Source organism: Nipponia nippon, unplaced genomic scaffold (assembly GCF_047370975.1).
Source record: "Nipponia nippon isolate SJK-2023a ecotype South Korea unplaced genomic scaffold, ASM4737097v1 scaffold_1, whole genome shotgun sequence".
Classification (NCBI taxonomy): domain Eukaryota; kingdom Metazoa; phylum Chordata; class Aves; order Pelecaniformes; family Threskiornithidae; genus Nipponia; species Nipponia nippon.
Window position 1 is genome coordinate 10,586,035 of NW_028262290.1, and position 16,367 is coordinate 10,602,401.

The following is a 16,367-nucleotide window of genomic DNA, read 5'->3' on the forward strand; positions in this document are numbered from 1 at the left end:
TGGAATATTTCTGTTTAACCCTTCTGAAATCTTTCTTTCTTTAATTTTAGCTGAAACAGTCATCACAAATCTTTCCGTGTAGGTGGAGCTCAGGACACTCCTGGTCAAGCTGAAGGTGCTTTCAAGAGTCTCAGTACTATGTGACAGTTACTCTCGCCGGAGCAGGGCTCCTCTGATCCTTCTTGGCAGAAATTACTGCTTGTCCCAAGGCTCTGCCATGGAGTCACTCTTGCAGTGTTGCCTCCTGGCTTGTGCACAAGTTACTACTACGAAGGAGCTGCCTCTACTGAGACTTGCTTAGTGGGGCAGTACTAGGGACCTTTGGGAGAAGGCGCTTTAAAGCAAACTGCTTAGGTAGCCCCTCTAACCTGCTCAGCTCTCGAGTCTGTGAGAAGCATGTGGCAAAATTGACTGCTGTTGGTTTCCATAGGAGGAGCTTTTCAGGCTTTTTAAAAGCTAGTCTGTGTTCTTTGAAATCCGGAATAAACAAATCCATTGCCTCTGAGCAGCAGAGGTGTTGTCTGTGAAACTTCTGTAGCTCTAGCTAATCAGCTTAGGTCTAGATTCATCTTACAGTTTTACCTATCAGAGCATTAACTATGGCTTCAACTCTCAATTTCTGATACTGTTGAGAGGAACCAGTTTATGGTGAGAACTCACTGAAACCAGTAAAAAGATGTTTTAGGTGGTAAGTTACTCTCTTCTCTGGTTGGTTTCCTTTCATGATAGAAGTTCCTTTCTGTTCATATGACCTAGTATAGTCCTGAGGAAAGTGGTTTACCCTGAGCTTAGAAATCTAGGTTATAAGAAATAAGGACTCCTCTGTTTAAGTGTTAGTGAATAGGGCTTGTGGGTCTTGGGGTTGCTCAGAGCTGATCATACACTACTAATAATGTTGAATGGGAAAGCCCTTTTGACCTTTTCTTGTTTTACTGTTTTTATTACGCAAGTGGATGAGTGTTGCTGCAAACTTCCTGGGCAGGGTATGGTTTCATTTCTGTTGTGCTGATATTGAGTCAGAATTCTCAGTCTTAAACTTTGCCGTAGTCCTAAGAAATTATATCATTTGTATAGCTGAGATAAAAAAGCTGTTGAATCATTTGGTTGATATTCAGGAACGCTTTACAACTGGGTGTTAACAGCATAACATCGAAGGAAGCATCAAATGCAGAAAATAGCAATGTGAAGTAGTCATAGGGAAGTTAGATGTGCAATAGACAGCGAACGGCAATATCATTTGATATAAAGGTATCCAATATCTCTTCCTAGCTTAGGAATACTTAAGTACTTTTTTGAGGAGTGCTCAAATACCTGAATGCTGTATAGTTCTTCAAAATTCTGCTCGTGTAATATACCCGGTACTAAATCACTTCAGGATTTAGATTTATGAAACTTCAAAAGAATTATAGGAGATAATATGCTACCAAAAATAGCAAGTTCAGTTGCTTGAATAATTGACTATTAGACACAGGACTTGCTTCAATAATTCTCACAGGCTTTTTTTTTTCTTGGGTTGTTTGTTTGTTTGTTTGTTTTTGTTCAGTAAAACAGGAAGTTGTGTAGCCTGGATTAAAACATCACAGTTCTACCCCCCACCCCACTGCCAAAAAACCAAGCACCACAAACAAACAAACAAACAAAAAAAAACCACCTCAAATTAAACAACGCAAAGAAGTCCCATCAAATTAAGCAACGCAAAGAAGTCCCATCTCTGTTTTCCTAAAAGTCCTTATTTGTCTTCTGGTTACCCAACATTTAATATTCTCGCTTGCTTTGAGGAGTGAAAAAGTTTATTTGGAAAAGTTTTATTTGGAAATATTTAAATTAACTTTCTGATTTGGTTAAAAAATCTCTTGTACTTGGTCTTCAACTTGCAGCTTTTTTCAATGTAAAGCTCTGACAAGATGCAAAAATGAGGATTATGATAGTTCATTTTACTGTTTCCACTAAGCCAAAGTAATGGTTTGTTGTGGAAAACATAGCTGTAAGTGGATGAAATGTAAATTTTCATGCTGAATATTGGTCTTTATATGTGTGAATATCCCCTTATGCCATACAAGCTTCGCAATTATCTGTGGTTTTCCCTCTTTTTTTTTTTGTTTTGATAAGAAGGCTATATGTATATAACCTTGTCCCCCTCTTGTTAATCTGTAGTGCAGCATCTAAACGTCCTTGAAATATTTTCTTCAAAGCAAACCTGATGTCTCTTTGCTACATTCCTTTTGAAGCCAAATCTTCAGACTAATCCTTAGAGAAACAGCAACAGTGCTTTCTGCACCTCACTTGGAGCAAGTACGCTGAGTAATTAATTGCACTTCTGACTTCGCATGTGGAACTGAGAGTGCCGCTAGATGTTTGGGTGCGCGCTGTGAAGAGCTGTATGCCAATAGAACTGCGTAGAATGAGTCATATTGGCATAAAAGCATTTTAATCTGTACATAAAGGACAGAAAGCATAACGTGCTTTTGGCAGGTGTCTAACGCAGGATGAGAACTGCCAAGAAAGCTTTCATGTCAGATCACCCTTTCTATTGTTAAATTATAAACCTAAAACACAGGTTTGAGTGTAGCAAGTAATATGAGATTCTATAAGACAGCGTTGAGAAAATACATAGGCTAGGGAAAGGCTTAATGTAACACGTAGACTTTTAGGATACAATTTAGCTTCAGAAGGATAAACAAAAATGAATGGAGAAGAAAGATTTGGACTGAAATTTTGTACAGCCAAAAGTCAAAAAGGTGGTTTTATAGCACACAACCAGTAGATTTGCTTTCTTATAAAGAACTAAGGTCACTTAGCAGTAGTGATAGCCTACCTTTGCATAGACTTAATCTAATGTTTGATTGCCATACAGATAGAGCAGAATCTTCTTTTAGAATCACTGATGTTCATGCTGGAGTTCGCATCCATTAGCATTGAACCATGGTTTCTTCTGCAGATGCCCTGAAACTTCCTTTGAAACATGATCTTAGCTATGATTTATTTTTTACAGCTTAGCCATCTGTTATTGTTACTTTAGTAAAAATCAAGTTTTAGTACTTAACTTTTCTTGGTGTTCTTCTTGTACTACCCACAAGATGTGGGATGTATTTGACTTGCGGTTCTGTTTTGGACTGGGCTTGGGTTTTATGTTTTAGTGTGTGCTTCTAAGGGTAACCAATTTTTGGAGTAGTTTCTCAAACTTAATTTCAAGTCTGTAACTGAAGGAAGAGAGCAGAAGTGTCTAAACATTGCCAGAGCAGTCTTTGAGCCAGGGCCTGTTTTCTTCAGCAATATGCGGTTAAGATTCACGGACTGAGAACATCTCTGCCATAGTCCACCTCTGGCTCACACAGAGGTCAAGTTGGTCGTGCTTACCAAGGGAAACCCTACTGCAAGCTTGAACTTCAAACAATTTAAGCATTTGCTCTGTGAAAGCAGCAGTGTTGATTTGTGTTTTGAAGACTACTAATGCCTGGGTGCCTAATACCTCACATGAAGTACATGAATCTTGTGCAAGCTTTCTTTAATAAGTGTTGTAAGCTTTGTGAAGTAATTCTTTCTGAAGTTCCCTGATGAGCTGAGGTACCAATCGAGTACACAGAAAGTAATTTAGAATCTTATTGTAGAGTTGTTGATTCTTTCTTACTACTCAATGTTTTCAGTTCTTAATAGGCAGAAAAACCCGAGTGTTGGAAAGTCTGCGAAATCACTGTTCTTGTAGCAAATCTTGACTGACAGTTGCTGACAAGTCTATGTTTGTCTGTAGAGGCTTCTTAATTAGTTCAGTCAGGGTTGGGCAAAAGACATTGGTTTCATACTGGACGTTAATGGTTAGCCTTTCTCTTCTAAAAATCTGTTTTCATGTACTGCCGAGTTAAGCAGCATCAGTTCCAATACGAGGTGGATACCCAAAACACAGGGCTTACTCAGCGGTTAGCCAGCTACTAATTTTTTTTTCAAGTTTCGTTATCTACAGTGAGGCCAAGTTTACTTAGTGTATCTTTTATATTTGGGTACCATTTGGCTTGGGTCAACTATAGGCTCTTCCTCTGACAAACCGAATGATGCTTGGTTTTGTTTTCTTCTGAAAGTGAATAGCTGCAGTTTAGATGATTCACTGTCCCTCTCTAATGGCTGTAGATGTTTTTCCACATTTGTTCTCCAACTGTTGTGACAATTCTTTGAATTTCTGTTGTAGTTAGCCTGAGATGTTAGCATATGCTTTGACGTTTTTCTGCTGTGGTGAAGCTGCAAGTCAAGGAGGGGGGGTGTATAATAGAGATTCCTAGGATGGGATGCATTAATCTTTGCTGTTTGACTCCACAAAATGGTGTTAAAAAAAGCTACACAAAATCTGTGAGCTCTTAACCCATTGAATAAAAGGTAATTTTCCTGCCCAGAGCTGCTTCTCTGTGTAATATAACGTTAAATACTTGGCTGCCTCAGAATCACAAGCAATTGAAAAGATGCTCAGTTCTGTATTATTCAATTTTCACTACCTATTAAATTATATAGTATACATGTCTCATCTTGTGCCTGTTCGTGTTCTTTCTATATTAATCTGCAGATCCAAGCCTTGAGAATCAGTCAGAAGGAAGCTCAGATGTTTTGCAGATCCTCTGTACTAACTGAGAGAACCCAAGTAATGCACTCTGAACCTAACAATAGGCAGTTGTTCATTTAGACACTGTTGTGTCTGAATTAAGGTGCATCCGGATGTGCAAAAATTAATTGTGTAAAAAATCCATCACACCATTAATTTCACATCTGACCATTTTTAATGGATGTTCGCTGATTATTCCCCACTGACTGCTAGAGATCTGCAAGTCAATTCCTTATCCATTTAGACAGTGCTTTATTATATTGCATAGTGGTAACCTCTAAATTTAAAATATCATGTGCTGTGAAATCCCACTGTGCAAAAATCAAATATCTATCAGCTTGCCAGTATAAACCAACTTGATAGCATCAAATGTGCTCAGTCTGATCTGTTTTGCATGAAGGCACGCTCATCGATACTAAAAGTTAGGAATCCAGTTAATGGATTCCTGTGCTAACATCTCTTTGCCTGTTATTGAGGATAGTCCAATGGACCTATAATTCTCAGCTTTCCTGGTTGCTTCTTTTTTGCCTGATGGCTCTAGTAGGCCATTCACTGAAGCCTTCAGGGCAAGCTGCCTGAGCATCAGCACACTTTTCTTGCAGGTGGCAAGTGCTTGTGATTATCAGTGCAGTGTTCTGTCGAGAAAGATATAAGAGCTGAGCAATTGTAGGTTTTTTCCTAATAATTTTATCAGTTGGACAGTTAGACATTGCTGTTAGCATTGAACTAATGCTGTTAGGAAACATTTTATAAAAAGTCCCTTAGCCTTGCTGCTATAGTGGTTTATTTTTTGTGGGTTTTTTGTTGGTTTTTTTTTTTCTCTGTTTACGTTCATATATATTTCTATAGTCTGGCCATTCTAATGAATTTGGACTTCTCCTTTCTGTTTATAGCTCACTGAATTAAATTGGACTCTCACCCAAAATCATCTTAACCAGAGATCTTGACTACCAAAAAAACCCTATTTTTAGGTATAACTTTTTTGTGTTCCTAAATATTTCGTCCTATTTGATTTTTCTTTTGCTTTTTTCTTATTTCAGGAAATTAGCTTTTTGAAGTAATGTTGGGTCTGACTTTGGTTTCGGTTTCTCTATTCGCAATATCAGTTATGTTCATCCCTGACCTGCGGGGGACCAATGTTTTCCAGTCAGTGTTTGATTTTTGTTGCTTTGTCTCAAAGCACGAATTAAGCAGCCCGCAGTCATGAGGAGAGGAAAAAAATATTTAAAACATGCCTAGTGAGAGCGGGTGAGTTTTAGGGAAGTTGCAACAGCTCTTCTGAAGATAGTGCTGTTAACCATCTTTTTGTCCTGTGAGCAGTTGTTGTCCCGAAGTACTAGCTGTTGCTTACTACTGAGAGAGCAAAGGGGAGCTGAAGCCAAGTGGCAAAGGAAAAAGCAGATGCTACTCGAACTTGAAGAAATCCTAGTCCAGGGGGAAGCCTCTTTGCTCCTTTCCAGTGCATGAATCTCTCTCAATAAATTTCTACAGTCCTAACAGTGTCTGACAGTTGTCTTTTTGCTTATGTTCAGTTCTGTGGGCTGTGAAGAGTCGTTCTCACTAGGATCTCCACTCTGCTGCTTGCCTATGGTGCTGTAGACCTTCAGAGCCTTCCCTGGCTAATGTTACACTATTACTTCCTATGAAGCATTATGAGCTACTGTAGTACTCCATATCCTCTCCTTTAATCTGTACTATTAACATGATTATTTTACCAGCCTTAAGATGGTGGTTAATAATGTGTGTAGCTGACTGAGGCTGTCCAAGAATGCTAGTTTTCTGTGTTAAGCAAATGTTAAATGTTAAGCAGTGGCAACTTAAAAGTGCCCTCTCTGGAGGTCAGCATGCAAGCCATGAGTTTTTTCAAGAGCTAATTTCTGTGGTTGAATTAAGAATCTTGTGTTACTCTCTTTCTTTTTAAAGTTAGTGTGTGCAAAGTGAAATGCAAGTGGAACAATTTGCTATTGGTATTTTATTGCAACTTTGATGCTTTAGTATTTAAATTTATTACAGGATATGTGTTCTTAGGGATTATCTAACACCAGCAGCCTTTTTCCCTAGAAACATTTGTTGCCAAATAATTGTGTTCCCTATTTATTTATATGCCTAGAGATAAAACACAGTTCTACATTCTGGTTTTTTTAATGTCTGTCCTAACAGTCAGTGGTATATAGATCCAGAATTGTGTTTATGAAGTAGATCCAGGAAAACAATACAGTGTCTGGAACAGATGTGTGTTTGCTTTTACAGGGTCATGTAGCTTACATTTAAGACTTCTGGTGAAAAAGAATGAATTTTCATAATCTCTTTTTCTTTTAAAACAGACTGGAGGCCAAGAACAGAGTGCAGCACTGGCTGTAGGTAAGAATTGAAACTTAACCTGCTTGAAAACTCTCCTGACATATAAGAAGCAAAAATTACAATATGTTAAAGGGCAGAAAATGGGACTGTGCTGAATATTAGCAATTTTCTCTTCAAGAACTCCTTTGCCCCCATTTGCTTCTACAACTTCTGAAATTTCTAGTGCTCACTAGGAAGTCCTGATCTATAACCTAATTTATGCCTCCCTGTGGTTAAAGATGCTAAACAAGGTTGGAATTGTTTGGTTTTTTGCTTGCACGGTACCTCACCACACAGCCTAGTAATGATTTTTGAAAACTCTTCACCATGGCAATGTGAAGAAGTCCCATTGTTTCAATAAAGGCATTTTTAGTGTCCACAGAGTATAGTAATTTGGCCACATTTAAGAACTTACGCTGGAAGATTGTGCTTAAACTTCTTGCAAGATGTGAATGAAGCGATAATGTTTTGGTGTTTTTTTCTTTCTCAGTCTCTTTACTAAAGTTACTGTGTAACTTCATATCCTTTCTCAACAAGATGCCTTATACCAGAAACCAGTATTCTGAACCGGCTTGTAAGACTGAAGAAGTAGCATATGCTTGTGTGAAGGTTTTAGCTTTTAGTTTTATAACCTGCTACTTGTCATTTAAGCTACTGCATAGACTATGTGTGTTAAACTTCATGTTTATTGTGCTGTGCCGGCATAGCTAGCTATCTTCTGTCAGATCGGGAAGGTAATGCTGCCAAATGTGAGGTAGGATTTATTTTTCTTCTGTTTCTAATTAATCATCAGAAAGCTCTTTGAATTCTGTCGAGCTGATTAAATTGATTTGTCATCAGTTCTGTTGGCAACAGTAGAAACATTTCCAAGTGCTGTGTCCAAAACTACTTGAATACTCCATTCGGGAATTAAGAATATACAGCATTATAATGTGTCGCCAAAGTAACCGTTCCTTATTTTAGTGCATAATTGATGTATTAAAATACTTGTTTCACAGGATTGCTGGTTTTGATGAGATTTATATCACATTTTTATAATTCTTAGGAGAGCTTATGGCAATGCTGGGTCAGACCAACAGTCCTTCTGCCTACCGTCTTGCCTCTCTGGGGTTATGGAATGAGTCTAGGAACTGGACAAGCATACAGCAATATTCTCCAAATCTACAATATGCTAATGGAAAATCATCTAGTGCCAGCAGTAATAGTACCTTTGTCATTTGGTAGCGTTTACTTCCGAAGTCATGGATAAGTGTATTAGCAAAGTTGCAATTTGAACTAGTGCAAGCTTTTATTTACAGCATCATGTGCCTTTGCAAGGGATACATAGTTAAGAGTCACCAAACTGAGTCAGACCATGGGTCCCTCTAGCCAAGTGCAGTCTCCAGGAATCACCATCTTACTTCCCTCTGCATGTGTGCACTTGGTTTTACTCATCCTTTCATAGCCCCCCACTTATTCATCTGCTAGAACAGTGCTGCTTCTGCTCAGGAAGGTGAGAGTCACCAGCAAAGCTGGTAAAACTCAAGGGGCATTGCTGGGAACAGTACTGCCTGCAGGAGGAGGAAGGCTGTCCAGCGAACAGCTACAGCACATGCAAGACACTTCTGTTTTCTTTGACAGTATTGTGGGTATTGAAGGGAAAATGTTTACAAACCAGGGTGGTAGTGTCCACTTCAGCAGCCCTAAAGTTCAGGTGACTGACTGATGATGCTTTCACCTTCTCCAGCTGTGTGGAGAGAAAGTAGCTGCCAAATGCTTAACAGCGTCTTAAACCAGCTGGGAATCACCAGTGTGAAGGGTTGGAAGGGACTGGCAGAACCCCTACCCAAGCAATGCTTTCAGTAGGAAAGCACCAGTAAGATAACAATGGTAAAGATCTGGAGACTGTTGAAAACTTTGGTTAAGCTTCAAAGAACGGGGCAAACTTAACTAGATGTTGCTTTCTGAATAAGGTTAAAACTTGAAAAAAAGCTTAATATCCAATAAAACCTGAACCTTCAAACATGAGCAGATGCCTAGGGAAGAGTGGGAATGGGGCGAGCATATATTGGTGGTTCTTCTGGTATGTATTTTCAGGTCAAGTATTTTTTTGAGTCAGATGTGATTATTAAATGTATTCATTATTCTTTAATGGCTTTCTGTTCTCCATATGTACCTGTTTTTCCCCAAGAACTGCTGCAAACTCCTTGTGAGATGAGATGGACTTGTAGAGTTCACAGATGGACTGGTGCAGAAAATCGTAACTCTGCATGAGATTGTGCATGCTTGCTACTAATCTTAACGGATTGCAGGTTGTATGATATCACTGGAGAACAGCAATACAGTTCCTCTGTATTTCCAGTAGGTGGATGAAAATAAATTGTCTTATGATATCTTACACTTATGGGACGCCTTTAGTTTGATTTTAAGATAAAAGAAAATTTGAGGTGTGTTGGGAGGGATGGAAAATGAGATGAAAGATGATCAGATTTAGCACAGCCAGAGGAGTCTAGACCGGTGTGGTCTGACTTTGGTTGTTTTTTTTACACTTGCTTTCTAATGAGAAAAACTATCCAGTCTCAATAAAAGTAGTTGATACTGTGCCTCATGAGGCTATCTGAAGTAGTAACTGGAAATAACAAAGACGGCTGTAGAACCTTGATCTTGCAAGAAATCTCTTGTGGAACTTTAAAGACGCAAACAACCATGTAGAGACCAGTTTTATCACTCCGCCCTGCCTAATGCCTGTCTGTTTTGTTGCTGTTTCTGAAAACAGATGGGATGGGAAGCAGTATCATTCTGCTAGTCATCTTCTGTTGTACCATCAGTAACTTGATGTGTTTCATTAGCCTTCTATGTTCTGAAAACATACTTTGTCTGACTGGTGTCTCAGAAAAAGGAAACTCTACAAAATAATCAGAAAGCAATCCTCAAAGATGGAAATATGGAATTATGGAATATGGAAATATGCTTCCAGCATTCTGATTTAGAAGGCCATAGGACTTCCCTTCCTCCTTGGTAGTTCAGAGCTGGTGTGTCACTGAACTGAATTCACAGTGGACAGTCAGTGTCAGGTTCGTACACACAAGGTTTGTGGTTTAGTACTGTCACATTCTGAAAAAAATCCCTTGAGATAGAATATGTCAATGAATATTTATATCCATCAACTTGATGACTAGATAATTTGTCATAATATTGTTGGTGTAGGATTTGCAAGCCGAGGCAATGAAGGAGTGCAACAGTTTGGAGCCAAACTAAAAGAAAACATTTGAGTATTGAAGAGCGATGCAGATGATTGTATTCCTTGTCCTGGTACATTAGGTGGCAGTATGACCAAGGCTGTTTGTCAGTGCAACTTCGTCCAGCTTGGGTACTGTAATGTACGGGAGTCTGATTCTTATAGATGGGAATTCAGCTATTTTGAAAGAAAACACACTTCCAAATAAAACTAGGCTTGAAGTGCTTGTTCACAAGTGAAATGCCAACTAAAAGGTGGCAGATCAATTGGACTAGACACTATAGTGAAGTTAGGGATTGCAAAGATCTTTTTTGTTTTCTAGCACTTAGACAAAACTTGCAGGTTTTGGGGTTTCTTGGTTGTTTTCTTTTTCTTTACATTGAGATGAAAAGCTGGCAGGAGTTACCATACAAATTGTTATTGTTGGGTTGTTTTGTTTTGGATTTTTTTTGGAGATGAGAGCTTGACAGCTGTTAAATTACAGGCTGACATCATTGAAATAGGAAACTTTCTTAGTGATGTGGTAATATAGCACAGTTTTAACTGGCATACTGGCTTTTGTAGAGTTAAGAAGCTTTTCTGTAAAAGAATAAAAAAGCGATCTAAATCTACTGCATCTCTTGTTAAATGCTTTTTTGCATCTTTATGTACCTGATAAAAATAGAATGTTGTCAGCTTGCTTTGAAAAAAGACAGACTTCAAGATCAGCCCTGTTTCCAGGACAATGTCACAATATCATGGACTAAATGCAGTGTTTGGGCTGGAAGGAAATTGCCGACTCTGAGCTCTAAGGCTCCAAGATAGTGTGAACACGTTTGTTACAAGCTTCCCTTTCTCTGGAAGATCAAATTGTAAGGTAGTGACCTCTGTTGGAGGAGTTACAGCACTGCAAAAGGCTTTTGAGATGTCAAACTTCAAATTGCATTTGAATGTAAACGTCCTTGAACTAAAAAAAGTATTTTTTCTGATGGTTGCAATGTAATTGAGTTAAAAAGAGCATTATGCAGAATTAAATTAAGAATTAAGATAGAAAGCATGTTAAGCTTGTAGCATTTTAAAAGAGGAAAGTATCTCTAGCTATTTTTTAGCCCCAGGTTTACTCTTGGAAGAACTGTGCAGTTGAAGGGTAAATCAGAGCAGATTTTTGGAGCATAGTCTCTCCCTTTTCAATACAAGTTCTGTTTTAAAAATAAGAGTAATCCTTCCAGACAAATTGGGTTTTATTCCAGACTTGTGTAGGCACACTTGTAGCTCCTGTCAAATGAGTTATTCAGTGTCAGCTGTGCCACTAAAATATTCCCGAATTAACAAGGCTTTAAGACTGCCTCTTCTAAAGGAACTGTGGATTCTTCAATGCCTTTCCCTTGATTTCCTCTAAGTGGAAAAATGGACTGAATAAACACTGACCTGACCGTACTGTACAATTCTGGTTTTGAGGAATGTGAGCCTTTTTTCACTAGACTGTTTTCCCTGGCAGGCCTCCATTTTCCTGATATGACAAGTCTTGAATTCGGTTTTGTTCAGAAAGGAGACTTTATTGATGATGTGTGATCTCAAAAAAAAGTAACTTCAGTTTCAACTAAAACAGTTTATTGTATCAAAGTCAAGTTTAGCCAAAAGGACTGACATCAGAGGCAGCTTTAAACAGCTTTTAAGTAAGCTGAATACTTACTTTCCTATACAAAAACATTTTCTATCCGGCAGTATAAATTGTTTTTCCACTATTCAGGGAAGATATTGGTGATTGAAGCCGCAGGAATTCAGTGGAGTATTTTTTTTTTTTTTTGGCTTACATATCTTTTATTCTTATTACGATTGATTTGCGATTAGTGGCTTGTGGAAGAATAACCGCTAGGTGTCAGGAGTGGAAAGCACTGCACAGATATTTGCATAGGTTTAGACTGTGAAGTATGTCATAAAAGTGGCTGTAAAAACTGATGAAATCTTATGTTTGCTAGAACAAATTGTCCAGCAATGAATGAAATGGTGTGTTTTATGCAGAACTGGTGACTGGTGCGGCACTTTGTACATGCATTTGATTTAGCAGTTAGATGTCAGTATCTGAACTGCTCCCTTTAATAATGTTACTATAGCTATGATCAGTCCTGATAATGAGACCAGCTTATCCAAAATCTAACTTGTTTTAAGCTAATAGCACCAATTCTCCTTCCTAAATCTAAAGCTGATTAATTTCCACGTGTTGGTCTCTTTTTTTTCCAGACTCTAAGTGATAACTACTATTTTTCACTATTACCTCAACCATTATTTCTTGTCTGGACAATGTATTTTAGTACTTTGGGATTTTGTTTAATGACATATCTTTATTACTTTAAACACCACTAATATCAGTAGTAGGAATTAGCATGTGTCAGAGGGCATTGTCGTGGTTTAACCCCAGCCAGCAACTAAGCACCACCCAGCTGCTTGCTCACTCTCCCCGGTGGGATGGGGGAGAGAATCAAAAGGGTAAAAGTGAGAAAACTCATGGGGTGAGATAAAGACAGTTTAATAATTGAAATAAAATAAAAATGATAAAATTGTAACGAAAAGGAAAATAACGAAGAGAGAGAGAAGTAAAACACAAGAAGGACAAGTGATGCAAATGAAACAATTGCTCACCACCAACCGACTGATGCTCAGCCAGTCCCTGAGCAGCGGCCCCTGTGCCAACCGCCCCCCCAGCTTTATATGCCAAGCATGACGTCATATGGTGTGGGATATCCCTGTGGTCGGTTGGGGTCAGCTGTCCCAGCTGCGTCCCCTCCCAGCTCCTTGTGCACCCCCAGCCTGCTCGCTGCTGGGGTGGGGTGAGGAGCAGAAAAGGCCTTGGCTCTGTGTAAGCACTGCTCAGCAGTGACGAAAACATCCCTCTGTTATCAACACTGTTTCCAGCACAAATCCAAAACATAGCCCCATACTAGCTACTATGGAGAAAATTAACTCTATCCCAGCCAAAACCAGCACAGGCATCTACGCTTCTTTAGCGCTATTCAGAAGAGAAATAAATGTGCATTAGACTAGGGAAAAACATGTTTGGATCCAAGGAAAATGTTATGACTTTCTGAAAAGAGTGATTCCCACAATGTAGTTTACAAGCCTGTTTCCATCTCTGCAGCACTCTCTGGCTTTCAAGGTTGGCGGCAGATATATTCTCACTGCCCGTGAAGCTTAACTGCTTCATCGGGAGAGAAAACAACACTGGATCCTATAGGCTGTCCACCCTGTGATACCATGTGTTGCTAAGGGCTGCCTTGGATTCCAGCTGATGTGGGCAGCCACTATTCAGTCTTCCCCCCCTTCGTGGCTAGATACCATAGGCAGAAAATGTTCAGTAAGCCTTGAAACAATTGCCAGGCTGATAGGATTATCATTCTGGAAAAACAGTATAGGGAGACATTCAGCTGCGGTTTTGTTTGTGTTAACACTGTAGTGTTATAGTATAATGTAAGACTTTTAATGCTCTAAGTGTTTTTTCACTTGCTATTTTACCAAAATATCTCTGAATCAGATGTTTATGCCACACATACGTGACCAATTGAAAATTTAAAACTCAATCCCTGGAAGAAGATGTTTGCTCTTTCATGAGAAGTGCTTTCCGTATAGCGCTGTGCTTAACTTCTCCCCCTCCAGGCTCCAGAGCACGGATGTGAGGTTTTTGTGGAGTCCCGTTTTCATACTCCGGATGTTCCTGTTCAGTCTTAAGCTTTATTAAAAGTAGTCTTGGGAATAATGTATGCTTTTCCAAAAGGTGATCTGATGTTTTCTTGAAGCAGGCGTTCTTCAATGGTCACAAACACGTTTTTTTTCCATCTATTTATTTAACTCAGATTTTTTAACTAGTTTGAAAGCGTGCTATTCTTCCAGTACAACAAAGCAGACTTAAAAATGTCACTTACAAATGTCTTGGTAGTATTTTACCTTTAACAAGAGTGAGTTTTTTCCAGCTGCTCACCAGTTGCAAGCAAAATCCTTGTTAATGTACAGTTTTTCTTTCAGGTGTGAGAGGGGGAAATTTCTTTAGTGCTCGGCTGAATTTAGTTGCATCATGTTATTTCTATTAAATTTCCCCTGGGCTTAGCTTAGGAAAAAAAAAATACTGAAATGTGTCAGGGATGTTTTCAGCATGAAGGGCATGCGTGCAAGGCTTGTTTTGAAAATATGCCTTTGCTTTCCGCTTGTCTGATCATGACACTACACGCAACATCATACGACCCCATAAGGCTGTAATGGGCCAAATCATTGTAATCAAATGTGGCATTCTGTATGTCTTCCTCTGCAAGTAGGTCAAGTTTAAGCCATGTTCTTGGCTCACGCTTCGATTTCCCATAACCTGCTCCACGTGGCTCGAGTATTGTGCTGGAGTACAGAGCATGCCAGGAGAGGGATTCGTGGCAGCTTCACAGGGACAGTCAGTTTTGGGACAGAGACTAGTGGTCTTTTCTGCTCTTGGTTTTATGATGTTGAATTCGTGGCAAGAGAAAATTGCAGTGATCTCAAGTGTGCTTTTACTGAACCTTACACTGTCAGTTTACCTAATGAGTTACCTTTGGATGCTACACTATAAAATCTTAAAATCAATAAGACCCTTGGGAGAAAAAAACAGTTTTAAAGTTTTGAAGTGTACTTTATTCTGAATGAGAATACCAAATAAAATTGGACAGAGGTTGACCATCTGAAGCTGTGTAAGAACACATAGGTAGTGACCTAAAACTGTACTTAAGGCTGGGCATGTGAATATTTTGATGTTGGTGATTGCAATATGCAGAACTCTTCTTGATAAGGATTACAACTTCAGTGTGGAATTTGTTCCAGTTACACTGGAATAATTGCGGGTCAAAAGGTATGTTACCACCCACAAAAGTCACCTCCAGTCAGTGTTCTTTGCCAGCTGTTTGGCTCTGGGACAAAGCCCGACTGCAGGATATAGAACTCAGTGGGTTGTAGTACTTGCTGTTGAATTTGGTCATTATGCAGGCTCAAATCTTTCTTGACTTGGGGCTGAATGATGTGGCAATGTGCTCAAGAAGGATGCAGTTAGGGCTGGAAGATATCCTTGACTAGACAATGGTAGCTCAATGTCAGGGCTAGTTAACTGAAACCACGGCTGACTTTCTATAACAGTAATTCTGCTTACTTCAGCTGAAGTTGTGGACTTCTAAGGAAATCAAAAGAGTGCTCGGTAAATCAGTACTGAGGGTGGATTAATTACCAAGGTAAGTCTTCATAGAACTACCAAAGTCTTCCATGCTGGTGATGCTTTTAAAGGGCATCAAATAGCAGAAGAGGTCCCTGAAGATACCTGTAATGGCTAGTTTTGTAGACTGTTTCTTTTACTACATGCAGATTGTCATCCTCTTTTTAATATTAGAGCCTGTAGTGGGCCTTCTTTCGTGTGTTTTGGGCCCAGCAGAAATGCAAATGACGAGCTATCATGAATAAAATAAGAATCTCTAGTAACTAATCTGGATCTGTGAGGAGCCTGATGCATCTCTGAGCTGGGTTGCTTTACTCTAGATTGGTCCAGGTATTCTGCTGACATAGCAGCCTCTCAGAAAGGTCAGTTTTCATCTTCCCTTCTCTAAGGTTCCACCTGAGTGCAACAGGTCAGCTCTTCTTGAGGACATGGTTTAGTGGTGGACTTGGCAGTGATAGGTTAACGGTTGGACTTGATGATCTTAAGGGTCTTTTCCAACCTTAATGATTCTATGATTCTATTCCTGCTTAGCTATACCTTTGGAAGCAAAATAACGTACAGAAGTGTGAGCCATCTAACGTGAGCCATTGCACGTTGACCTACAGCTGCTTCCGTGCACCTGGGGAGTTCCACACTGTGACACCTCGGTCTTGCTTCTAGAAGGCCATTTCAGAGCTCAAGAAACTAGTGCTTAGCCTTGCCAGAAGAATAAATTCCTGTCTGTCAGATCTTGTGTTTATTACCTTGAATGCTAAGGAGAAAGTTTCCTCCCAAGAAATTCTAGATCAATTTTATCATCTCAACTTTTGTTTAAATCTAGTTTTCAAGCTCTCTTTCTAGCTTCTTAAAGCCTAACTTTTTGGATTACAACTTGGAAGAATGGTCATTTTCACAGTTCTTAAAACACAGCAAATCTTCTGGTATTAAGGAATACTTGAGATCCTTGAGCAACTGTTAGAATTCATCTTGATACAAGTTTCAAAAATACTGTGTTTGTCCAGCTTCTGCTAGATTTCCATTTATTCCATAAA

General features: G+C 39.2%; 1 protein-coding gene across 4 annotated transcripts in view; it reads left to right on the forward strand.

Moving 5' to 3' along the window:
- CYRIB (CYFIP related Rac1 interactor B) overlaps positions 1-16,367 on the forward strand; it is a 102,316-nt gene that overhangs the window by 64,552 nt on the left and 21,397 nt on the right. For all 4 annotated transcript variants that reach the window (XM_087746002.1, XM_087746011.1, XM_087746017.1 and 1 more), the window contains exon 3: positions 6,910-6,946. The gene's annotated coding sequence lies outside the window, so the exon portion shown is untranslated. The remainder of the gene's footprint in view (positions 1-6,909; positions 6,947-16,367) is intronic.